The following is a 25,488-nucleotide window of genomic DNA, read 5'->3' as shown; positions in this document are numbered from 1 at the left end:
TTCATAAAATCTGCTCATCCTTGAACTGCTATGCCAAAAAAGATCAGCCTTTTATAGCAAAAATGATGCATGTGTAAAATACCAAATTACAAATAGAATTTTGCACTACTGTTCTGTACTCTGGTACCTGAGGACTTTAATTCAGCTGTTAGGCTGTCATAGCATTTTATCTAACACACAGAATTTCTGTGAGGCATAAAAAAAAAAAAAATAACGGAGAGACCACAGTTTTATAGGTGCCCACAGATGAAGATAAACGATGAGACATTTATTCATTCAGGAGGACCACATGCTCAAAAAATAATTGCATTTGTGTCCTTGTGGTTATTCATGAATGAAAAAGCACTTAGTGAGAGGAATGAAGTTCACAAACCTCCCGAAAGAAATCCAAAATTTATCAGTAACAGGTTAATTTATCGTAAGAGTCTCTTTCAAATTCATGAAAGTTTGCCACATTACTACTGGATGAATTCCAGGGAATCTTAATTTGAGGCTGGTTGACGAATTAAATGGTATTTTAATTATTAAACATCTGTGTTAATCTAGTTTAAATCATAAATCCTGTCTGTTCTGTGCCATTTTTCTAATACACTTGGATTATAGTTACTATTAGTTTACATATAATGTGTGTTGAATAGGTGTTGTACTGTAAAGTACCGTGAAAAGTGCCCTTTCTGTTACTTGATGTAGACAGGACCGACCCCACTGCAGACCCCAGGTCTTTGAACATTAAAACCTGTTCGGGCTGGGAATGTGGCGTGAGCAAGTAGTGGAGCCAAGTTAGACCTGCAGGATTACTGTGTGCTCTTGCTGGATGAAAATTCTGTTTTTAAATCGACTCTGAAATAAATATTTAGCTGTAGGCCTTTGAGAGTCCTGGTTTGTTTGGGTTTATCTTCTACACCAAAGCGTCACAGTATTTGGTAATTCGCATCCCTTGGGGTGGCTTCCCATTTAGAGCATTACACAAAGAATGCATTTTCAGGCTAGATTTCCAGTAAATAACCCTGCAGTTCCAGGAGGCGGACTAAAATAGCAGCATGCCTGCAGCTCAGTGCCACTTTAGTTAAGTTCAGATCTCTCTTATTCTGATTACATCCTCTTCTGTCCCTCCCCCAACACTAGCATCTTTGTCAGTGTTCTCTTCCTACGAGCATCTTGGTGTTCACCAAGTTCTCCACAACCCCGTCGTTGCTTGCAACTATACTCTTATGGCATCCTGCACTCTGTGTCACCTGACTCATGCTTCCGACCCTTTCCATAGGATCATCATCTTCCACCATCAGATTCGCAACTGCTGCGTATGTTCTGCCAACGCTGCCAAAAGCTTGGAGATACCCAGCACCTTTTCTCAGACTATTAGACAGGAACAGCCTTAAAAGAGAGATCACTCCTAGTAAAGAGCAATGACTGAACAGATACTTTCAGAAGTTTTAAAAAGTCCTCTAGTGGATGTAAAATTTTAAAACAATGTGACAAAGACACTATATGAGTTGTAGTTGCCATGTGTCCTGCAGAATAATGTTATTTTATTAACTGCAGAGGAGTTTTTACCATGCCTAACTCATTGTTCTCACTCTTTCTAAATCCCTGATTCTGCTTTTCAATCCAATTCAGTTCTTAGTCTCAGTCAGTGCCAAAGGTTGGAACTATGCATTGTATAATGCATATTTCCTTTACCTTTTCAGTGTGTTATTTTCTAATTCAGTTTAACATCTTCCTCTGCAAAAGCGCTAGGAGAACTTCCAGTTTACCCACTCTGCAATTCTATCACATACTCATTCACTTACTGTGTCTAAACAGTCCCAGTGTTTATTTGGCCTTCATAACAATCTTCTAGATCTCTATACTTTATTACTACCTGTCTACAGATTGCTTCAAGCCACATTACTGACACCCACTGCTCTCCCCTCATCGACAAATCCAGTTATTTTATCATAGAAAATAACCAGGTATGATCTCCCCTTGGTAAGTCCATGCTGACTGTTCCTGGTGACCTCCTTTATGTACCCAGAAGTGGCTTCCAAGAGGATGTGCCCCATGGTTTTGCCAGGGACCAAAGGGAGACTGACCAGCCTTTATTTTCCCAGATGATCCTGTTGGCCTCATCACAGCGCAAATCAAAAGAGATAGCAGGGTCTCTACAGACCTAATCTACAACAAGCAGAATAACCAGTGCAGATTTCAGCCCTATCAGGAGGAACTGACCAGAAATATATTGCCAAATTAGAGAGAAATCTGTGCTGGACAATTCAAACGGTCATAAATCTGAAGAAATGTTCGTTACATTTGTTTAACTTGTAGACCAAATGAGCTCTTTGGAGGTGGCCTTACAGTTTTGCATACAGACACCGTACTTGGTTCATCCATTCCCAAAATGCTGCTTTTAGTCAGCTAGCTCTCTCCAGGACAGGGTGCTAACTGGTTGGCTGCCATAGCAGGGTGAGTTCGCAATGTGTTATAAGTGCGAAATGTAAGAAAAGAACCTGAATGCCAAAGAGACATTATTTTTGGTCTTGTTTTCATAGTGTTTTCTGCAGTCCCTCGCTTGCCACTTGATTTTCTTCTCTCTCCTTATTTTCCTTTCACCTCTGAGTGCTTCTTCCCCTCTCCCCTCTTCCACCAGCCTGCATTGGCAGGAGGTATCACTGAGCAGAAGAGAAGCCTCTCTCACATCTGTATGTATAGCCTTACTACTACTTGCTTTTCCAGGGAAGTACTTTCACTTACCCTGTATTTCACTCTGCAGAGACAGCTTGGCCAGAATGTAGCACCTTTTCCAGCCACAGATGTCTCTATCAGATTCATGCCTGGTTCTTGGAGATGTGGTAGAAGGGAATTTTTTTTATTTTTTTTTTTTACTTCAACTAATACAAATGCTCCCAGGCCAATATAAAGCAAATTTCTTTATCCTTTGCCTCATACTGGAAGATCAAGTCCTTCTGTCTGACCATATATGTTTGCCTCAGTACTTACATGAGGAAAGGCTGATGTTTAATTCCAAATAAGCAAATACAAGATATTCCATTAGAGGAAAATGACTAAATTTTTAATACATTTCCTTTCAAACATCAAGACGTGGCTACAGCTCTGGTCTACTGCAAAGTGACAAAGCATATGTTTTCAAGATCATGAATTTACAGTCAGATCCTTGTGTCTATGAAGATTTTCCCTAAACTTCAGAGGAATTTCCAACTGTACTACAGGTCATCCTGTATGAATCAAATTGCAAGACTTGAACCTAAGGGTATTACTTTTTTCCCCAAAACCTGACTGGTTTTAACTTCTGAAAGAGAATGCCATTCCATTGTAGAATCCAAGTACTCTTTAACAAAAATACGTACATTTTCAGAAATCAGAACACTGCAGATCTATTGCCAAGAAAAGAAAAGAAAAAAAAAACAACTATGAAAACAAGCACAAGATATCAATAAGGTGATATTTAAAACACTGTTTTCTCTGATCAGAACTGGTTGCTGAACTGCTCCCTGCTAGTGATGGAGTATTCTCATGCAGAAATACCAGCAGCAATTTACATCAATGCAGCCAGCAAGCAAGTTTGCAGACCTATGCTTTCAAAATTTTTTAATGCATGGATTTTAAGTACAATGGGGAAAAACGGCCACTTAGTCTGATCATATCAACTTCCTTGATCTTTTATTTTTATTCCTTTCACTTTCCCTCTTTCCGCCGTTGTCATGCAATGGAAAAAGGTGCAGGGGGAGGAGAAAGAAAGAAAGAGAAAGGAGCAATGGATTTCCTCGGGGAGTCCAATTCAGACACATACAAAGAGTTCATTTGGTCAATCTTGCATATAAGGTTTTATCTCTAGTCAGGATCCAGAGAGCAACGTCCTAATGCTCCACAGCAAAAGGTGAAACGTCTCTTTGAAACAGGCTTTCTGTACTTGCTGTTATCTTTTCACAGCTTAAGAGCTAAGAGAAAATGGAAAAGTAAATTGGTCCATTTGTGCACAGGCACTGTTTCCGAGGAGCAGTGCCCCCAGGGAGAAGCAGCGGCTGCAGCAGAGGACAAGCCACAGTTGGCATCACGGTGTTGTGGAGGGAAAAAAACGGGATGCCTGCCAGTTCTCAAAGCAAATGAGAGCAAAACCATAGGTACGCAGCCTCTAACTTCCACAGCTGCCGGGAAAGTCTGTGTTACATCGGTAATATTATAGGTCTCCTATGACTATTCATCTCAGTCGGCATCACAGCTCTGATCTTAATTGCATCTGAAGTGAGCTCAGCAGAAAAACATCTTTGTCCTGAGCGGACAACTGTTTACTTCCAGTTTTATGTAACTCTATATGTGCATCACAAGAAGAAAAAGACAACACCCACCCTCACTAATCAGTCATTTCTCACAGTGTTTCTGGTGCATGTGAGCAAGCATTATAAAACACTACAGCAAAAACCGTCACAAAATCTCAGTCCCAGTGAAACAGTGGTGGAACCTAGAAATTAGTAATTTTTGTGTTTGTTTACCCTAGCATCCACTTGACTTTAATGGATAACCTAACAGGGAATTTTAAAAAAAATATATTTTTATGTATAAATAAAAGGCAGGATTATCCATTCCTAGCACAGTTTGTCTCAGAAACAATTACAGACTCTGTGGCATCTTGCAATCTTGGCAGCTGTGCTGTCGTCTTATATGGGAATATAGATGCATGTTTGTCTTGAGAGCTCCCCAATCCCCACATTCTCCATAGGAAAGAATGGGACAGGAAATTTCTGGGTTACTGGGCTCTTTGGTGCAGCTGTCCCTTTTGCTTTCACACGTATTTCTACAGCAAGATGAGAGCCATCTTAAGCAATGGAAACAGAGTCTCATTCAGCAATGGTTCTTTTCTCTTTTGTCTGCTCTAAAATAGTCTGAGTGTTAGGAAGAGTAACAAGCACTGAACTTTTCCCCACATACACAACTCTCACAGAGGAATGAAACTGGGTCGAGATAAGAATATTTTTTTTCCTCTTTTAAGGAAAAAACAGTTTAAGTTCAGGTTCCTTCAATTTAAGTTTACTACTGGAGTCATAAGACCATGATCAAGCAAATCCATAAATTTACCAGATTTCAGTATAATTTTTCATGTGCTTTTGAAGTTAAATATTTAAGAACTTGCTTGCTTGAGTGATTACACTCATGACAGAAGATAGACAAGACACAGACACCTAGATCTCAGCTCTCATGCCTACAAGCTTTAGGTATCAAGTGCCAAAGACACAGACTTTACATGCTGAAATATTTTGTCATACCCTGCAGTCCTTAACCCTTAGGTTCAAAGAGAGCTTTGTTTGTTCAGTAACAGAACCTAATCCATTCTTCCTCTTATTTGTATTCTTACACTCTTTCTATTCTGTTTGACCCATACTGCCACAAGAAGAAGAGTCTAAAATTATTAACTTTGCCTTACCATGTTCCTATTAAGCCAAAAGTAACTAGTAATCCACGGGGAAGTGAGGGTTAAGAAAGGCAACATGTCCCAAGTGCCATAGTGGAATTAAACCCTCTTCCCTTCAGGTCCTATTCTAGCTCTGGAAAGGTTTTTTCCCTTAACACAGATTCTCCTTCGGCCATATTGTGTGCTTTATATACAAAAAACATAGGTAGGCAGAGGCCTACAGTAAGAAGCAGAAAATTATGTCTGCTCAGTATTTTGCATAAATAATTTCTGAGTAGAAGTTTTGGCTTTTAGTTTTTGATATAACCTGCGAAACAATAGTGGCTTGCTAGAAAAGATAAAGAATACATACAGAAGAAAGAAAGAGGCAACCAAGGTGCTAAAGATGTAACAAGACCACAGGCATGAGTTTTCTGGAGGGGCTACAAGGCTTGAACCCTGCCCCTGGCACTAGTACCATCCAAGCAGCTGCAGTGCCGCTCCGTGTGATGAAGAAGCTGCATCCTCTCCCTCCTGACAGCAGCTGCTGTCTTAAAGACGTACAGGGACCAAGATTTCCCAGTCATTATCTCCTCTCTGAAGTGACCTGTTGTATAAATATTTAAGATGGCCTGGGAGAGGGTGCTCAGTGACTCCCCAAAAAATCAGGCTTTTTGGAGGGGCTGACAACACAAGTGCCTAGGAGGTAAGGCACTGCCATGCAGGCTTAGTCCAGTCCAGAGTGCACAGGAGAATTGGGAATTCAAAGTGATATTTTCACAGTGCTTCAAGGACAGCACAATAACAAGAAATGCAAAATATTACCGGTAGTCATAAGTTCTGCACCAGTTACGAGGCTCTCACTAGGAGAGGTTTGAAAACTCCTAATTTCTTAGCAACTTATATTCAATTCTTCTCAAACCAGATACTGCTTGCAAATGAGAAAATGTTACCGCACCTCTATTTAAGTTCATCCCTATGGGAGCTGCATCTTATTCCCACTGATTTCTACAGCACAACTTCAGCTGCCATGAATGAAGCCCAATTTGAAACCACTCGGGTCATTCAGTGCTCTGCTATCTGATGTCCCCATGGATTATTAGCAGCATGGTCTGCCTGTACTGTAATCTGTTCATGCATTCTGACAAGGAAACACACAGGTCAAAAGGCATACAACATATGAGTATTTTAGGCCTGAACCTCCAGGAAGAAAAAAAAAAAGCTTTAAACAGTTGCAGCAGAAATAGCCAAAGTCTGTATTTTGGATGGGAAAAAGATAGTATCCTAATGTAAAATATTTTAGAGCGATGTAACCAGTTTAAAACTACTCACATTTTAACTGATGACATTTTGACCACAACATACAATCCCCAGACATGCAATTTACTGAGTATAAACAAAAGAAGAGGGGAGAAAACTCCTTGGAGTCTGCTACACGTGATAGACACAAGCGCTGCAGAAATCTGCTGATAATCCCCTTTTTGGTTTGTGTTCGCAGCTAAATCTACTTCACTTCCTATGATACTGAACATTATGCAGTCCTTTGAGGTCCACCACTAGTCATAAATCCCAGGCAGGAAACAGTTTTCAAGCCTAGGAGGAAAGACAGCATTTCATTTTCTAAAGCCAGCCCAGAGTAACCGGGTCAAACAAAGTTTGGAATTGAAGCTCTTGAAATCCAGGATATAATTGTGTATGTTTTTCTGTTTGTTTTGTTACCGGTTAACCGGATGCAACAAATAAAACCATTTTCCTGTCTTATTTTCTCTCTCTGACTGTCTCTTTGGGAGCTCCTCTTTGGGAGCCAACCTCTCCATAAGCCAGTGCTTGAGGTCATAGCTCCCTAACTTTTAAGACATCTGCTAGGTCAGATGTACTTGAGGAGAATCAGCTGCTTGCTGCAAGCACATTATTAGCACACTGAAGTCACAGACAAATGTTGAAGGTATCTCTCTCTTTTTTTGTCTATTGCATATATCCATATATTCCAATTAAAATTTCTTGTCTTGATCAGAGGTCAATCTCCAATGCCGATGCAGAGCATTAGATTAAGAGGTCAAACTCTTAAATATTTGAACTGTAAGAAAAAAGTTGCAAAACTAAATACTACCTTCACTTTTGGCACTAGGTACTGAATTTGCTCTGTACTGTACTCCATCTTATTTTCTGAAAAATCATAGAAGTGAAGATACAAAAAAAAACCCCACTAATTTAGTTGTGTTGAACACCTGAAAAACAGATTGATGAGCTGTACTTTGTGAAAACAAAGCCCCTTCTTGATGTCTGAAATAAAACATCCAAACCAAGATATTCTCCAAAGCACTAGCTGGTTAGGAAGCACTTGGTGTCCATTCTTATATTGATTATTTAAAACATATCAGCTGTTTTAGTAGCACACTTAAGAAAAAGGCAAATAAATACCCAGGATTCATGCTCATCTCTCCAATAACAAAAATGTGTATACAGATGAAGAGGATACACATATTTACTAAGAAATTATTTCTTTTTAAGCCACCAAAGGCTTGTCCTAGAGCTCCTTCAAGCCACCTTTTACATACCGTAAATGAAATGTTATTCTAAAATAGAGCAGTCAGTTTTTACAGTAAGGAAAAAAATCTGCCTGGAAAAAAATACACCACGCTAGATTCAAAACTTGCACGCTGGAGTGCCAGGTTGGCAGCAGTTGAAAGTGCAGTGGAACTGAAAGGTTTCCATCTTGCCGCTAAGCTTTAACCCAGTTGTGTTAGATATTCATACTGCTTTGGCAAAGACCTGCAGCCCCAAGTGTACTAATTTCTGGCAGCCCTTTGAAACTCTCCCTCAAGTGCCTGAAAAAGCAGAAAGTACAAGGGAATTGGTAACATACTCCTCAGGGACTACCTAAAAGCCGGTAAAAATTGCAGTACGTATATTCAGAGGATTGCAGTAAATATCCTTCCATACAGTTCATCTCTATAATAGAGTTTAAGAGGGAACTGCTAGGAGCTAGATTCACAGCCACTATGAAGCCATCAAGCCGCATTTGCCCATTAAGACTACCTAAGGATCATTCCTCAACCATCTTCACCAAAACAATTTGTTATGAACAAATTTCAACATTGTTCAAATTTGTTTTCATAACATTTGTTATGAAAAAAAAATAGGAAAAATTATCATGTATTAAATGCCCCTTCAAGCTCTGTCTTCTCTACCTCTGTCATTCAATACACTTTATTCTTTCCATGAATACTAAGAACTGATTTCAGTTATGCACCTATTCATTTCAAGTCTGCTAAAACAGAAAACAATAAGGAGGCAAGGTACACTCAAAAACTGAGGCAGTCTCTCTACAGGACTGTAAGGCAGTCTCTATGCTTTTGCAGTTAACAAAGTCTTAAAAGAAAAGCAACAATAAATAAAGTGATAAATTTAGCACATTAATTTAAGCAAGAGTTATGTTTTCTATTTCAATGCATTTTCCCTATGTTTGTTTACATCATGGTAACAAGATAAAAAATTGGTTGAGGTTTAAGTTTTCATGTGACTGACTCTAGGGAACGCTCTTCTGCTTGTCTGCAGAGACGAGACTGTACAATCTCTGCGGCAGTACCACAGCCGTACTTCTTCCCCAGGGAAGGTGGACCAGGTCCAGGGTGGGCCAGTGCAAGCTGCCCAGCCTTGCCTGTGGTCCTCCCTTTGCCCTCATAAGATCAGTGCGCAGGAAGAGAGTGAGCTCTGGTAGTAGCCTTTGTCTGCGGGACTTTGTCTTTCAGGAACTGGACTGAAAAGCATGTCTTGATAACATCACCAACACAAGCAGCATGTCTAAACCAAAACACCTCAACAGAGAAAACGGAGCCTTTTATAAAAACATTCTTGCTCATCGACTTGATACCATTTGAGCCTCCAAAAAGCACAAGGCTGAAAACAAAAAGTATCTTTTCTATGCTGACTGTAAGTCACTTTGATTCTCCCTGCATCTTTCAAGTTAGAAGACAAAATGTGGGGAACATAAGGATTTTCATGTAGCCCTTGGCAGTCGCGTTGTTCATTATCTCTACCCGAAATGAGAAATATGGAGCATTTAGTGATTTGTGGTTTTTTCAGTGGAAGTGAATTACGACTTAACGCTGCCACTTGGTTAGCATGTTCACGACATAGTTATTCATTCGTTCTTTTGTCAGCTGTGCTCTATCAGATACAGTACTCTCAGATTATATTTCTCAGAAGCAAACTCAGAATGGAGGGTGGAAAGAGATAGCACCTCTGGGCTCAGCATCCCTGAATTATAAATCGGTGGAGGCTGGGAGAGCATACAGGGGTAAATACTGTTTTATACTTAGATTGGTTTTGTACCATCCCGTGACACCCACTGCTGGCCGTGCCAGGGACTGGACTAGCACCTTTGTTTGGCCCCGCATAGCAATTCTGACATGTACGTGCCTGTACAAAATAAAGCTATTTAGTGAAGGAAATAACTGCCTTTAGTTACAATAAAAATAAAAAAGGTCCAACTCCAGAAAATGTGATATAGTTACCACAGCTGCCATTAGATCTACAAGAGTTGGGGCTGTTCAGCCTGGAGAAGAGAAGGCTCTGGGGAGATCTTATTGCGGCCTTCCAGTACCTAAAGGGGGCCTACAGGAGAGCTGGGGAAGGACTTTTTACTCGGGCTCGTAGCGATTGGATGAGGGGGAATGGCTTTAAACTGGAAGAGGGCAGGTTCAGATTGAACATTAGGAAGAAGTTTTTCACTTTGAGGGTGGTAAGGCACTGGCAGAGGTTGCCCAGAGAGGTTGTTGAGGCCCCATCCCTGGAGGTGTTCAAGGCCAGGCTGGACGTGGCCTTGGGCAACCTGGTCTAGTGGGGGGTGTCCCTGCCTATGGCAGGGGGGTTGGAACTTGATGATCTTCAAGGTCCTTTCCAAACTAAACCATTCTATGATTAACCAAATAAGGTATTAGACATGCTATACTGTAAAACAAAATCTTGACACGGAACCACCTGACTGCTTGCTGGTAACAGGCACCATTCAAGATGTAATTCAAATACTGTGTAATAACAACCTTAGAAATTTTTTAGAGTTTGTGGACAGGTAAATAGCCTTGCAGCTCATTTATTACATATTATTTGGGAACAAGGAAAAAGGTGAATTAGAAAATCACAGGGAAGCTTTTCTTTTTCAAACACAGTTTAAATTATATTTTTTTTTTTAAAAAGGGGAAAAATGGTGACACTGTACTTCATCACAACAGAGAACTAAAAAGGCTGCGCTGTTTTAGCATTCCGTTATGGTCTGATCTGGTTTTAGAGTTGGAAAGTAGCACAATTCTTTGAAAAGTAAGACAGTTAATGTTTAAGGCCCGTTGTCAAACAGATGCATAAACTTACTCATCATGTGCCTCTCAATTCATTTCTGAATGGATTTACCAAGTGCGTGCATTGAGATGTGTGTCAGCACAGTCCTTCGCTTGTCTGACACACAGAACGACTGGGCACATAGAGGTCAATGGACAAACATACCCTGCTCTCAGTTTTTGAAATATCAGCTCACATTGAAAGTACTTTTTACAGCATCTGCTGAGAAGTTGCTTTCTTAAACCCTTTTTCATTTCAGTGCTGTCAGAATTCAGCTCCTCTGTCTTAACATTAACACATACAGTAAGAAAAAGAAAGGAGTACATCTAACATTAAAAATCTGAGAAATGTACAGTAGAAACAAGCGAATATGCCTCTCTGAACAATGCATTTTTACCAGCCCTACAGGCAAGGACTACCAAATCACAACAGGAAGAGATGTGAGGGCCCTTTCAGCCTCCCCAGGAGACAGGAAGGCCAAAAAGGAAAGGCACTTGCGCCTTTTTATCGTACCTTAGGCCCAGAACATCAGATTTCAGCATCTTTGGGTTTTGTAAGAGGTTCTTTGGAAGAAACTGACAGAGCAGAGGACAGTAGTATCAGGGGGTCTGAAATCTGGCCAGCAGTTTGTCTAAGGTTTTGAGTATATAGGTGTGGTTTGAACAATGATATGAGTGGATTTTTATACTTACCAGTAAATCTAGAATCAAGCTTGTAGATTGTTTCAAAACTTTTTTTTTTTGAATGGTGGTTTTTGCTGAAGTTTTATTTTAGCAAATTAAACTCTCTACAAAGACTATTTTAGAGAAGTTTAGGGGTTTTTGTGCAGAACACCCATTCCCATGCACTTACCGCCCCTCTCGGGAGATGTGAAGACTGCAGCAAAGACATGACTACAGCAGATAGCCTTCATTAAAACAAAAGGAAAGGCACAACTTGATATTTCTAACATGTGAACAGGACAGCTATCTCATCCACCACGTTTTGAAGGAACTCTTTTGTAGATTTCCACAGTCTCTGCCCAACCCCAAGCACATACATACACGTAGGAGCAACGCGGAAACTTGCTGTGACTCAGAGCGCTCGCAGCCAAACTAGACTAGAAATACAGGTCTCCAAACACTGCTCTTAGACCTCATCCTTCCGGAAGTTGAGAATTAATTACCAGGAGGGTTTGGGTTTGTTGGTTGGGTTTGGGGTTTTTTTGGGTGGGTTTTTTTTTTTTTTTGTGATTTTTTTTTTCCATTATGGCACATTCTGTTGTTCTTCTCCACTTTCTGGCTTTGCCAGTGAAAGTGCCTACTGCTCTCCCGTTCTTTCTCCCCTTCCCTGATTTCCATGGTTCAGATGTTTGGAAATGCGTTGTAGAATTCTGCAAACTTCTTCCAGCCATGCCAAAGCAAACTTGAACTCACAGGCTTCTGAGGCTTTCCCATCACTGCTAACACTCTCTTGGTGATCTGCCTGCTATGAAGTTTTCGCTGGGGTTTTCTGACCATTTTTGCACATTCACTGTGTTACAGCTAAATAAGCTATGGATGCCAAGGGGAAAAGAAAAAAACCCTACGTTGCTTTCCCTTGGTTGGTTGCATTACAGAGCTGCTTAAATACAAAAAGACAGAGAAACAGGGCAGGGGGGAGGGAACAGGAGAAAGGTAGAGCAGCAGTGTGTGCATGTATATTTGGGAGAGCAGGGGAACTCAAAATGAAGGTGATCTTACTGAAAAGAAGTACTGTCTCTTTAAAAATAAAACGAAAAAAATACCCTCAGTGTTTTCTTTAGTCTTTTTCATTCTTTGGCAGCATCCCAAAGATTTCACTGTCCTTGTCTCCAGCATCTGGAAACCATCAGGGTAAACAATAGAGTGCTAGGAACTGGAACCCCTGCCTCAGCTCCCATGGGACCTCGCTCTGGAGAACATGAGAACACAAACCATTGGACACCATGTGGTCAATTACTTCAAACTAACAAATCTGTGTGCCTTCCTATTTTCTGTTTTCCTTGGCACCACATGACCCTTTCACAATGGAACCCAGCTGTTGAAAAAGCCAGACGTTTTCTTTTTTAACCTCTTGCTTACTTTTGTGCTCGCTTTCCACAGCAAGCTTAGGGTTGGCATGTGCTGTAGGTAAAAGTGTCCCGCTTATTAAAATCCTGGCTGGCTGTAGTGTTTGCCTGTATTAGTCAGCAGAGAGGCTTGAGAGTATTAACTTAACAGGATCATACCACAAGGAGGACTCCACAGGTGGTCCTGTGTTTTCTGGGTTTCCTGACATCGCGCGCCAGCACTTAAAGCAGATACGCCAGGACACTTTTATAGCTTGCCTGTTTTGTGCAATCAGTAATTGTGTGTGCAGTTGTGACCTACTTTTTAAAATTTGTTCCTAGTGCAGGTGCTATCTTGGCAATTACAAAGAGCTAAAGTCATCTCAAAACCAAAGCCTGTTGAGGCAGCCTGCCCCTTTCCGTGCTGTGAAATATACTTTGCTCTGGATTAACCATGCGAGGTCCAGGACCGAAGCTGGTGGTCATAGAGGGTGGTGGGGGTAGTGCTGACAGGTCCTTGTTCTTTCCAGGCTTCTGTTTCAAAAGACAATCTTTGAAGGGTGTGAAACAGTCCAATGTTGCTGACCAGGCACAAGCCAATACTTCTATACTACGTTTAGATGCATCATCTTATTCTGTGTGCTTTACTTTCGTTAACTTCCCCCAAAGAGTAGGGATGCTGAACAGAATGGAATTGTGCGAGAGTTTTAGGGCTTCATCTTTATGTCACCTTTAAAGTTGCTGAACATTCCTAACAATGCTGAAGAAAAGCAACTGACATTTCACGTATTAGTAATTATACATGCTCCCAGAGTCACAATTTTATTTCTGGGAGAAAGATGGGTACGTATGTAATGCTACAGCTAGAAGACAGGAATAAAACAAGGACATGCCATGCAGTTGGATCCCGGCAGCTAGGGGTGCACCCAGAGATGTGGTGTTACATGAGTTTTGGCACTCAACTTCATCCACTTTGACCTCAAACAGGTGATTGCTTATCTGCTGAGCAAAGACAGTTATATCAGTTTGTAAAGTTTAGGGAGTTGGCACTAGTATGGTCAGGAGGCTTGTTCAGTCCAACTAAATTCACAGTGATCAAATTTTGATGAAATCTGTATCCCAATGTGAAAGGTCTGTCACACTGAATTGGCCCAACCTATCTACACAGGTGGACTGGTGAGGCTGGCCTTGCCTCTGGCTACTGGAGGGCCTTTCCAGGGGTTAGCTGTTCAAGCCCCGACATCTTGACTAAGCACCGAGCACTAAGCTCACTTTATTAATTTCCAGGGTGCTATATTGAACTATACCACCTAATTTCTATTAAGAATGCAGAAATCTGTAGAAGCTTAGGACCCTGCCAATTTATTTCCATTTCCAGCAAGTGGTGGAGATTTTTTTTCTTTTTTTTCACCCTCTTTGGATTTATACATAAAACTTTTTCACTGCAATGACCTCACATTAAAACACAACCCAGCTAATACAAACAAAATGAAACAAAATAATAATATACCCATATCTGCTGTGAGCTGAAGACACCAACCTTAATTAAAAAAGGTTGATAAGTTTAAACTTAAAAGACAAACAAACCAGGAGACCACTTGGGTAGGCTGAATAAGCAGATACCTGCAAGCTTATTAAAGATATGCTGCTGAGCCTAAGACTAATGAGGTGGACACCTGGGATTGGTGAAATCTTGTTCCTTCCCTGTAAGTAAAGTGCCATGTATATTTTGCATATAATTTTATAGTTATATTTCTTTTAAGAGAGATGAAGATGAATCATTAAATGGTTTTGCTGGAGGAACTCCTACTGCAGGATCTGGGCATTAAGCCATTTTGTGGTCAGTAGTATAAATATATTTTTTAAAAAAATCCCAGATCCAGCCTATAGCTCAGCAGTAATACTAGGGAAGCTTTTTCCCCCTTTACTGCCAGTGGGTTTTGATCCCAAATGTCTGCAGAATTGATTAACGAGATACTGAAAGGGCAGAAGCAGGTAGGAGGGAGGGAAGGGTTAAGACAAAGCAGTAGCAACTTAAACAGCACAGTGCATACTTAATCTTCTAAGATTTATTAAAAGGTTGGTTAATTGTATGGCATAAGTTCAAATCAAGCTACTGCTTCCCTATGCAAACATCTTGGACAGCTTCTTGTCTGGCTATCAGATGTTCACAAAAGTATCGATAAAAATACAGTTCTTTGAAGGACTGCTCTGCCTGTGGTAAGAAATATACATCTTACAAAAGTTAAGGGAGTCTGCCTTAGCTAACTGAAGTGGTCCCAGCACAGTTTGGATGCAAGCCAGGACACAAATGAAACCACTGTAATGGCACTGATGGATGACCTCATTCTGGCAATTAAGAGAGAACACGTCCGTTCTCTTTATCCTGCACCTATTTAGCATTCAACACTACTGGCCATGAGATACAGCTGTTGCACCAAGAAGAAGTGGCAGACAACCAGAGCGATGTGTTAAGATGGCTTCAGTCTTTTTAAACAGCAACAGCACTTCCAATAGTTGTCTCCCTTCCTTAGCTCAGTTTTATGGCATCCCACAAGAATCAGTTTTCCCTCTGGTCTCATACAGTATCTGCATGGCTGCATTTACTAGGTAGGATGGTTGCAGTTAAATGCCAGCAATATTTATATATGTGACACACGCATAGCACTAGCTAGTTTTCACTGCTTGCAACCATATCCCTTCTACGGAGTGAGCCCACGTTCAGTGGCGTGAATTGAATTTATGGATGAAAAACAGCTGCTTGAAGCTGAACAAGAGCAAGAGATGATGCTGGCAGCCAGAGGAGAGAGCTTTTGGAAATGTTTTCATAGTGCAATCTCAAGATCGGTCAAATTTAGTCACTGTTTTAGGACTATTATAGTATTACTCTCCAAGACTAACTTGTCATAATTATCAAGCAAAATTTCTCTTCCCCTCTCCAAATACTGCAGTTTAGCCCCTCTTTGCAGGAAATTATCTGGCCTGCTTTACTCTCATCTTCCTCTGTCACAGTTTAGCCCCTGCCACCAACTAAACACCACACAGCCGCTCGCTCATTCTCCCCACCCCGGTGGGATGGGGGAGAGAATCAAATGTGTAGAAGTGAGAAAACTCGTGGGTTGAGATAAAGACAGGTTAATAGGTAAAGCAAAAGCTGTGCAAGTTTCCCATCGGCAGGTAGGTGTTCTGCCATCTCCAGGAAAACAGGGCTCTGTCACACATAACGGTTACTTGGGAAGACAAGATGCCATAACTCAGCATTCCCCCCTTCCTTCTTCTTCCCCCAGCTTTATATACTGAGCATGACGTCGTATGGTATGGAATATCCCTTGGACCCCGTTGGGGTCAGCTGACCCAGCTGTGTCTCCTCCCAACTTTTTGTATACCCCCAGCCCACGGGGCAGTATAAGGAGCAGAAAAGGCCTTGACACTGTGTAAGCACTGCACAGCAGTAACTGAAACATCCTGTATTATCAACACTGTTTCCAGCACAACTCCAAAACATAGCCCCATTCTAGGTACTATGAAGAAAATTAACCCTACCCCAGCCAAAACCAGCACAGCCTCACCTCTCTACTCAAGTGCTCTACTGTGTACCTGAACATGGTGCCCACACCTCTTAGGAAGCAAAGGGTATTCAAGAATAGCTCAACGTGTTCTTAGCAGTTCAAGAGTCGGCTTGTCTTCTACAGCTTTCCACCAAACAGAAGTACAAGCTGGATTGCATTCTGAGGTCCTACAGACACTTTCACTGTGTTCATGGTATATTCTAAACATCTTTGATATTGTGATCCATAAAATCCTCATCTTCAAGTTGTTTCATGAACTGGGCCGTATTACCCAAGAGTAGCAACAGTTCTATTAGCATCACCAACAATTTCACTAACACTTGTCCCCAAGGGCAGCAAACTTTTTAATAGGGCAGTCTTAACTTTAGGAATAAGGGCACTCAGGAATTCAAGATTACCACAAGCCTCCCTGAGTACAAGGTGTGCACATTTTGAGCTTGTCTTCAAGTAAATATGTACGGAAGTATGTATATTTATAATACATTCAAAAATGAAAAGTCCTGTCTAGAACAAGATTTCCACTGCACTAAAGAAGGGTGGGAGAAATTGCCAAACGATGTAATGACATAACGTACTGCGTGTGGGTGCTTTGCTCTTAATGCTGATTATCCTGGGATAACAAACTTTCTAGGATATTTTCTTCCATCTTTCTATGCATCTAAAGGATGCATATCTTCTTGCTGGTTTTGAATCAGCACAGCACACAGAACACTTCAGCTCCTGTGGTCTCTTTACATGTATTAGTAGTATGTTTAAGATGAGTTAATGTTTGTCTGTGATTGCTCCCTGTCTGAGAGAACCTCTTTTTCCATCAGTTGAGAGCATTTTTTTTTCCAGTCAAGTCTGGAAAAGTGATTGCAATTCTGATGTTGTAAAAGAGGTAAAAAGGCAAATTTTCAAGTTCCCAGGAAGTTGTTAGTATTATAAACAAAACTATCATCTACACTCCTTTTTGGTTTGAAATTCAGAAGAACTCAAAATCAATGTGCAATATTTTCCCATCTACTACAGTTTCTACACTCAGCTGAGATCTCCTGCTCAATTTTAAACGGAACTGGTAAATCATTAATTGAAAACAGTTTACTGGTGCAGTTTTGTGTTTAAAAATAATTTGCAAGTTGTATACAGTCATATTTCTGTGATTTTTTTCATTAATTGCTACAGTTTGTGTGTCTATTTCTGCAACAGATTTTAATAAATAGGTCCATAAGTTGCATTTCCTGCAACTACTTACAGTACAGTCCTACATATCACCACTTCTGACAGATTGCATAGACTATAAAGTTATATTTCTGCCTCATGGGGGTGAGTTATTACTAACCACCGAGCCCCACAGAGAGAAGTCTGTTTATCATAATGTGACTAAAAGGAGCAAGTAGTCGGGGTGGAAGACAGTGCTGAGGGGGGAGAGGTGTAACTGGAAAGAAAACTTCATTTGTAGATGACACAGAGTGCTGCTTTTCTGCAGAGAAGGATGACATAGAGGAGATTTTACGCATGCCTTTTTTTTTTTTCCTTCACTGTTGAAGTCTTTAAACATTAAGAACACTAATCCTGAAAAAGAGAAGAAAAGAATAAGGAAGAGCATGAAAGTCATAGCAGGAAAGAAAAAAACATGAGAGTAGAGAACTTTGTTAATTAATTACTACTAAGCACAGCTTATCTGATGGTCATTTCACCTCATTTACTCTTCTGTTTTCTGGAAGAGAACTGATTTCAGGCAGCTGATCATCAAGAAGGATGCATGTGTAGGCAAGACTGAAAGAACCGATTGTATTGCTCATGCTTTTTCTGCTGAGTCGAGACAGGGGCACCAAAGTCATACCTGCCTTTAATGCTAGTCAGCATTTTGGACAACTCTGTTTCTCCCTCAGATGTGATACACAAACTTTTTTTATTTCCATTTAACTGACAAAATTTCCCAGCATCTACAACAAGTGTAGATTTTCTGTCTATTGTGTGACATTTGGTCGGCAATGCAAGGTTTCAGAATATTCTCTTCAAAATCTGGTACTACACGCTGCAATTTCTACTAAGAAAGGACCAAAGAAACAAAGGGGGAATCACACATTGCATATATGTGACAAATCCTTGTTCAGTTTGCTGCTTCAGTAGTCAGGTACCAGAACATCCTGGGATTTAGGGCCTCGGTTCAGACTGTGCCACCTGAACGACCTTCATTTAGCTTGAGTTCAGCTAGCATCTGGGCTTGCTTGTTTTCAGAAACATGTTTACATGACTAAGCACTTGGCTTATGGAAAGCAAATGTGCAAACAGTGCAGATGCCGCAAAGGGAAGTTCATCTTCACACTGGCCAAAATGGTCACAGGCCCTTTCCTCCTATTATATACCTTGCCCGGGTAGTACCTCATTAGTCCAGGAATTTCAAGGCAGCTGTAGGAAGTTAGTGTGCCTTCGGTGCTTAATTCCTTCTGCAAACTCGGACTTGTCTTCAGTGTAGGGAGCTGTTTGGCTCTCAACATTTAAGGGAATAGAAATATCCTTTGTTTGTGAGGATAGTAATCTCTATCTCAATGGCCTAAAGATAATTACCATATTCAAATGAGGGCAGAACTCCATGCTCTAAAGCTTTTCTTTATTTATTGTAATAAACAGGTTTGTGAATAGTTACTCTCTCTCTCCTGGACAGAAGAAAAATTCTCCATCCTTATTTATATGCCTTTTTACTGACCACGTCCAACTCTTTCTTTTTGTCCTTCCTATTCACCAGTGCAAATACTAAAATGGCCTACTCCCAGCTCCTGGAAGCCCCGCACCGTCTCCATCCCCCTGCCATTCCTGATCCCAGCCCAGAGCCAGCAGCTGTTCCTGCACAGAGCACAGGCGCTGCAGGCTCTAATCCAGGCAATCTCCATCACTGCTTTTCTAGGGAGAAGCTTTAAACTGCTGTTTGAAAAGCTCTCACTGCCAGGCAGGAGCTTCGTGTGCAACTTCTGTTCTTTGTTAATCCATAATGCTGGTTAGCAGAAGAGGCATTTTTTTCTCTTGGTTAAACACTTGTAGTATAACCCACTTTTAGCTGAGCTAATTGTTTGAGAGAGAGGGGAATGCAAATCCTAAATTGGCCCCACACGCTTCAACAGACTATTGCTAAGTTGTGGTTGAAAGCAATTTCTTTTGGAAGTTTACAAAACTGACTTTGCTGTAACAAATATTTAGCACAAATCTCCTTATACAGTGTTGGATGTATCCTTCAAAGAGGTCCCAAAACAGTTTCCAGTGAATACGGACAGAGAGAACATTTTCCAAAGCAGCACCCTATGCAAAAAGCTATAGGGTTGTGTACATGTTAGCTGGGACAGACCACCCAGCTTTTATGACAGCACTTGAGGGCTGACACAGCCCACCCCGGTCACCTGAGCAGAAGCTGCAGACATCTGCATCACAAGCAGCGTGCCTCCTGCTGCGTGCATGCCTGGCCAGACAACAGCACCAAAGCAGGGGTGTCTGTCTGCTCCCCCACGTGTGATGGGTGCTTATCCAGTGACGTGACAGGACCTGCAGTCTAGGCAGGCAGATATCTGCAAGTTATCCCAGTGACAGATGTGTATAGACACCAAGCAGCAGCACTCCTAATCTCATGTCCTCCACGCTACCTTACACACCAAGCAGAATGACATCCAGCCTGCATCCTCCCTGCAGAACGGTGCTCCCCACCAACAGTGGCTGTGCAGCCTGCAGAGGTCACAACTGTAAAATCTGAACTAATCATTTTAAATACCTCTCCTCCTTGTTTAACAAAGTGTTGTTAAATGCAGATCCATCTACACACCAAGATTGCTACAAATAGCTCCAACTTTACTACAAACAGGTATGAACAGTGGCATTAGAAGTGCTCCGGTTGTTTGCAGGCACCGTGAAACAAAGCAGTTCAGTTTAAAATCAGAGATCAAACAAAGTTAGAAAAGATTTTTGCAGCTGTTCTCCTGCCCTGAAATTTGTTGTGCCTATCTCCTTTTTTGGAACACTTCTTTGTTTCACGGTGCCTTCAAAAATATACTGTCATCACAACCTTCTTGCCAAGTACCACTCCAAGCTGGTTATTCAGCACTGCCCCTTTCCCAAGTCAAACTGTGCATTTCTGAAACACTTCTCTGTCATCGACTGCAAGCAACACGCTCACTCTTTCAGGCCAACCTGTGAGGTAACCAGCTGATCTCTGTTGCCTCTAGATGAAGCAATGAAACATCTGTTTCATGAGAGAACTGAAAGATAGTCCTTGTGTGGTTACAGTCTTCTGGCATCAAAAGCCTTTATTTTTTTTTAAACATCTCTGATTTGACAAATTTAGTCATAATAGATCACTCAACTGGCACTAACTACAGGGCATCATAAACTAATTGGGGGACAATCCCAACTTAATCAGAGACTCAATCTTTTATTAAAAGTTTGGGTAAGTTCTTTTGTACTTCCCTACCTACCCCTACTTACAGAAAATATTTGTATGCTTTAAGCTTTAGAAGTTTTATATAAAAGACCAATGTGTTAATCAACTTGGATAAAGCCTGAGAAAAACAGCACAAAGACACATATAGTGAGAAATGAGCTCCATCCCATCCCAGTTCACATGCATCTACCCTAATATGCTGAGTAAGTTCCTAGATCATAAACCTAAATAGGGTAACAAGGATTCACTGTGTTTAACGGCCCTAGGATGTTTTCAAACATCTACAGGAAGGAAAAACTGATGGCTATATTATCAATGATGGCAAATGAAGTAAATTCTGGAGGCTATTCTTAAAGCTTTTCAAAGTTTTAGTGCATTTAAGATTGCTAATATCACATGATATAGAACAGTGGTTTTTTTGCCATTTCACAAATCAAACTTAAGCACAGAAAAAGCAAAGAATTAGAACTACATACATAGACATCACAACTACTATTTTCACTTTAAAACACTGGACATTCATCACCCCACCCCTCCTTCTAGAGAAGGGCACTATTTTAATATGAAATAATTTAAGAATAGAGCACATTAAAAAAAAAATCAGTGAGAGAGCAGGAAGCACTGCTGAGTGTTGGCGAAGCTGCTGAGAGAGCACGGATACGCACTTCGGACTGACGGGCATATCTACCTTGTGCAAGTTGGTTTGTTATTAAGATTCCACTTCCTTGCTACACTGCAAATTACAATGAACATGTGATTCCACACTTTCTTATATCTCTCTCCTTAATAACACATTGTTATATTTCATTCTAATCCACTCTTTCTATTGATTTCACTTCAAGATTATTAAATTCCCTGTCCGTGCACCCTGAAGAGTTCTTCTTACTTGTTCTTCATATATTTCTAAGCAGAAAAAGAAAATATCTGCTCCACTGTTTTATATCCAGCAGGGAATACAGGACAGGCAAGGGAAGGGATTTTTAAGTACTTCTTTGCCTGATGTTGAGGACATGACTTCAGCTCATGCTGTTTAAACCCAAGTCGTGAGTGATAGTTTAGGAATAAGGCACTTATCTGTGTATGCTTTAGAGAAGTGAAGACACTCTGGATTCCCCTTCTACTGCATATGCAGATAAGATGAAGGAGGAGGACTTTCCTGTTTATATCCCAATTTCATATTCAGAACCATGTCCTTAAGAAGTGGGTGATGGGCAGTCTCTAAAATGATTTCTTGCACATGTTTCCCTGAATGCATCCTGGCAACGCGGAGTGTGCTGCCCACAGGCCAGTCTGACAGCTGTAGCATCTTGTTGTACAACCAAAGCACTCTCCACAAGCATCAGAAGAGATTAACAGTGACATGCTTGACACATATTTCTTCCTTTTATCTCCAAGAAGGAACTGGAATGGCTTAGAACACAATTCCTCCTCCTGAGCTGGCTTGGCTACACCAGCCTTTAGGAAGGGGCACCTGAGGCACCATCACACCATCCCAGAGTTTCCTCTGTCAATTTCCATCAGCTCTCAAAATATAGTATATGGAGCTATTTAACTGCAGCTTCACTGATGATCCATCTAGCAATCACGTTCAATTTAATTGAACTGTAACATTCACCATTTTAAGGAAAATTCCCTGCATTTGCTGCGTGAATTGTTTACCTCACACTAAATGTACATACACATACTCTTCTTTTGTTTCCATTTACGCATAGAAGTTAAACACCTAATGAATACATTCTTACCTTTCTATATCCTTTTCTTATTGCTATTATTAATCTTACATTTAGAGTAATTCTGTATTATGCTAAAATTGTTTCAGCTTCTCAAGACTTATTCAAATCCTATTGTCATTAACACAGCCTTGTATTTGGTAGCTATTAGAAAGAGCTTCTCTTCCTGAAGGCCATACATATTGAGCACACCCCAGTACCTTTAGACAAAAGATTTATTACTGTGAAGAGTTAGCAAAATGCAAAGCACAGACTGGTACTGCTCTCCACCGCAAAGGTAGCTGCATTTCCATACTAGCAGATATACTCTGTATAATTTGGTGAGCACTCTGGAATGGGAGCAAGTGGGAAATAGCCCAGTGTATGTTATTAATGGCACACAAATTTCATTTAACTTTTCACTAAAACACAGCGACATCTGCAGAGGTTTGATAACGCTATCACAGCTTCATTAGATGACAATTTAAAATAGAAAGCTATGATAATCTGAAATTATTAAGCCTTCCCACATCTCCATTGCAGTTTTCGTAACACAAATACCCCAGGATTAACCACCGCTGTGCATCGCTCCGAGTGGAGAGATTTCTAAGTGAGCTCAGTGCTTGTGCTCAGCTAGTAGGTAATGCGATATTTAGAAAACCACTGGATCTGTTTTCAATAAAGTGGAGTATTCTTGGTTACCAGGTGCTATCCTGAGCCATCTACATCAATACAACAGCAAGGGCAAGAGGAGCCAGTGCTTTTTGTGAGGAGGAGTCTGCTGACTCATTGATCAACCTCTCAAAAGGGCTCAATCTCTTCTATAAGGTTGTTGCTGACATATTTGTCTCCAGTGGAAATGTCTCCTGTCCCTCAGCATCATGCAGGGCTTACTAGGATGTCCAAGGAAGAGCAGGCTTGCCCTAATTTGTCTTGCTGCTTCTCACTGGTACCTCTGATAGAGCTCAAGCTGTCCCTCGCTGCTGGCAAGGGCCGTGTATTGCTAGGTGTTGGGACAGGAGATACAAGTCTCTGATATTAGAATAACTGCAGCTGTGTATAAAGTAAGTGTGAAGATAAATCCATTTCTTGTAGGTTTAATTTTGCCAAGCGAGTGTAAACCCAGCTGAGCACTAGAGCTCTACGATTACTAAACATGGGGCTGCCCCAGGAGAAAGGCCATTTGTTGCTACTCAGATGTCGTAAAACATAAACCTGAATTTGCCCTGCGACCCCAGCTGAAAATGTGGTCAATGCAAGACCGCCCTCTCTCTCCAGTCTGGTCAGACCTAAAGACAAACAGCAGCTCCGGTGGAGTTCAAAGTTTGACAGAAGAACATTTTCTGTCCCCTCAAAGGCCTTTTCCTGAGGCCGTCCGCCTGTCTGCCACTCAGTGAATGCTCTCTTTGTTCCCACCAAGTTGACAAATGCCAGCGTTCCAGAATAAGGATGCCATTTCTGCTGTGGTATTAGGGCTGAGAAAGGGGATTATTCTGACCAGCGTCGGCCGGGAGGCAGCGCAGAAAGGAGGCTGCGCGATGCTGTTGTTTGTGCCATGACAAGGAGGCCCTTGAAGGCCATGGCCAAGAACTGAACACAAGACCTATGTGTGGGGAGATGTGTGCGCGCACTGGAGGCAGCGTCCCCGGCCAAGTCTCTGGCCCCATGGCACACCTGTGTCAGCTTCCTCCCCAGCCCTCCTCATTATGCCCGGGCACACAAAGAGGCAGCTGCACCGGGGCCAGGGACGAAGATCCCGCCGCGCTGGCTCGGCCAGGGAGACCGGAAACCGGGACCAGCCGCCTCCTTTGTCGCCTTTTAAAAATCGAGGGTTTGTGTTGAGCCTGTAGAGGATAATAAGCCTCTCTCACCAGGCACACACAGAACTGCACATCCCCCTGAAACACAGAGCGGATAAAGTTAACTGGTCCTTGGAAAGACTGAAAAAAAGTAAAATAAATAAATCAAAGGGCTTGAAGACATTTGCTGCTGTGCCAACCTCCGCACAAGAGTCTGAATCCATGGCTTACCAGGACAGCCTTGACAGTACTCCTTGATTTGGGAAAATAAGACCCTTAGACTCAGAGACCTTATAGTAGTAGTAAGTCAGGTGGAATACGCTTGTTTCTGTTCATCTTATATTTTATCATTCCATATTGTTTTTTTCTTTTTTTTTTTTTTCTTTAAAACAATAACACAGCCAAAATAGTCCCGTGCATCAGAGACGAGTACCTTAATACGAAAAACAAAATCAAGGACTCCAGATAAGGCTCTCTTAATGGTTTCAAATTTTTTCTTCCCCTCCGAGATCGAGGCAAATTCACTCCTACTGCATCTCTGCAAGCAGAGCAGGCATCAGTCTATCCTTAGACTTACCATCTCTCAATGGAAAGAGTATCAGGGTGAAACAGGAAAAGAGAAACAGTAGCAAAAGGGATGAAGAACCGCATGTCTCCCTTCCCCAAATCCTCATCCCACCTCTCCAGTCATCTTCTGCAGCAAATACTATGGCAAACATTTTATACCAGATGCTTCTTGCACAATACCCTTAAAAAAAAAAAATGAATAGTTTCTTAGCCTTGAGCAAACAACAGAGAGAGACAGCTTCTAGTAAAGGCATTTTGAGTGGCCTGTTCACTGTCTGTGTCAGGAAGACTGCCTTCAACTTTAGAAAAGTTGAAGATGGCCTTGGTCACAAACATGTTCCCGTGAAAAGTGCTGAACATAGCACAAAGCCTTGTCATGCCTTCTGTGCCCTACAGCCCCTTGGTGGATCCTTTGCTCTCATGAGGTTTCTATTAGAACATGTATTCACCCTTTCTATTGTTTGATAATGAGCTTTTCACTTTACTTGCCTGTGGGTATTAAAACTGTCTGCTAGGACAAAAGTGGAATCAGATATTCTGAAAAGGGCGACGTGGCTATTCTTTAAAATAGAACTAGCACCCTAGGAAAAAATAGTGCTCCTGAACACGTGCAGTAGCTGAACACCACAGCTGTCCTTCACAGGTGCTTTCTGGTGCAGCATGTTCTTC

The 25,488-nt window shown here is 41.3% G+C and overlaps 1 protein-coding gene and 1 long non-coding RNA gene across 2 annotated transcripts in view; both read left to right on the top strand.

Moving 5' to 3' along the window:
* Positions 1 to 25,488, top strand: part of ZCCHC24 (zinc finger CCHC-type containing 24) — a 114,751-nt gene that overhangs the window by 64,251 nt on the left and 25,012 nt on the right. The gene's annotated exons all lie outside the window — the stretch shown is intronic.
* LOC309674492 lies at positions 4,028 to 7,144 on the top strand. Its single transcript, XR_014269399.1, has 2 exons — positions 4,028 to 4,118; positions 6,882 to 7,144. It is a non-coding gene; the product is annotated as an uncharacterized lncRNA (long non-coding RNA).

This window comes from Vanellus vanellus (genome assembly GCF_965231255.1).
Source record: "Vanellus vanellus genome assembly, chromosome: 7".
Classification (NCBI taxonomy): domain Eukaryota; kingdom Metazoa; phylum Chordata; class Aves; order Charadriiformes; family Charadriidae; genus Vanellus; species Vanellus vanellus.
The sequence above is the reverse complement of the archived record's forward strand: the minus strand, read 5'-3'. Positions and strand labels throughout refer to the sequence as shown.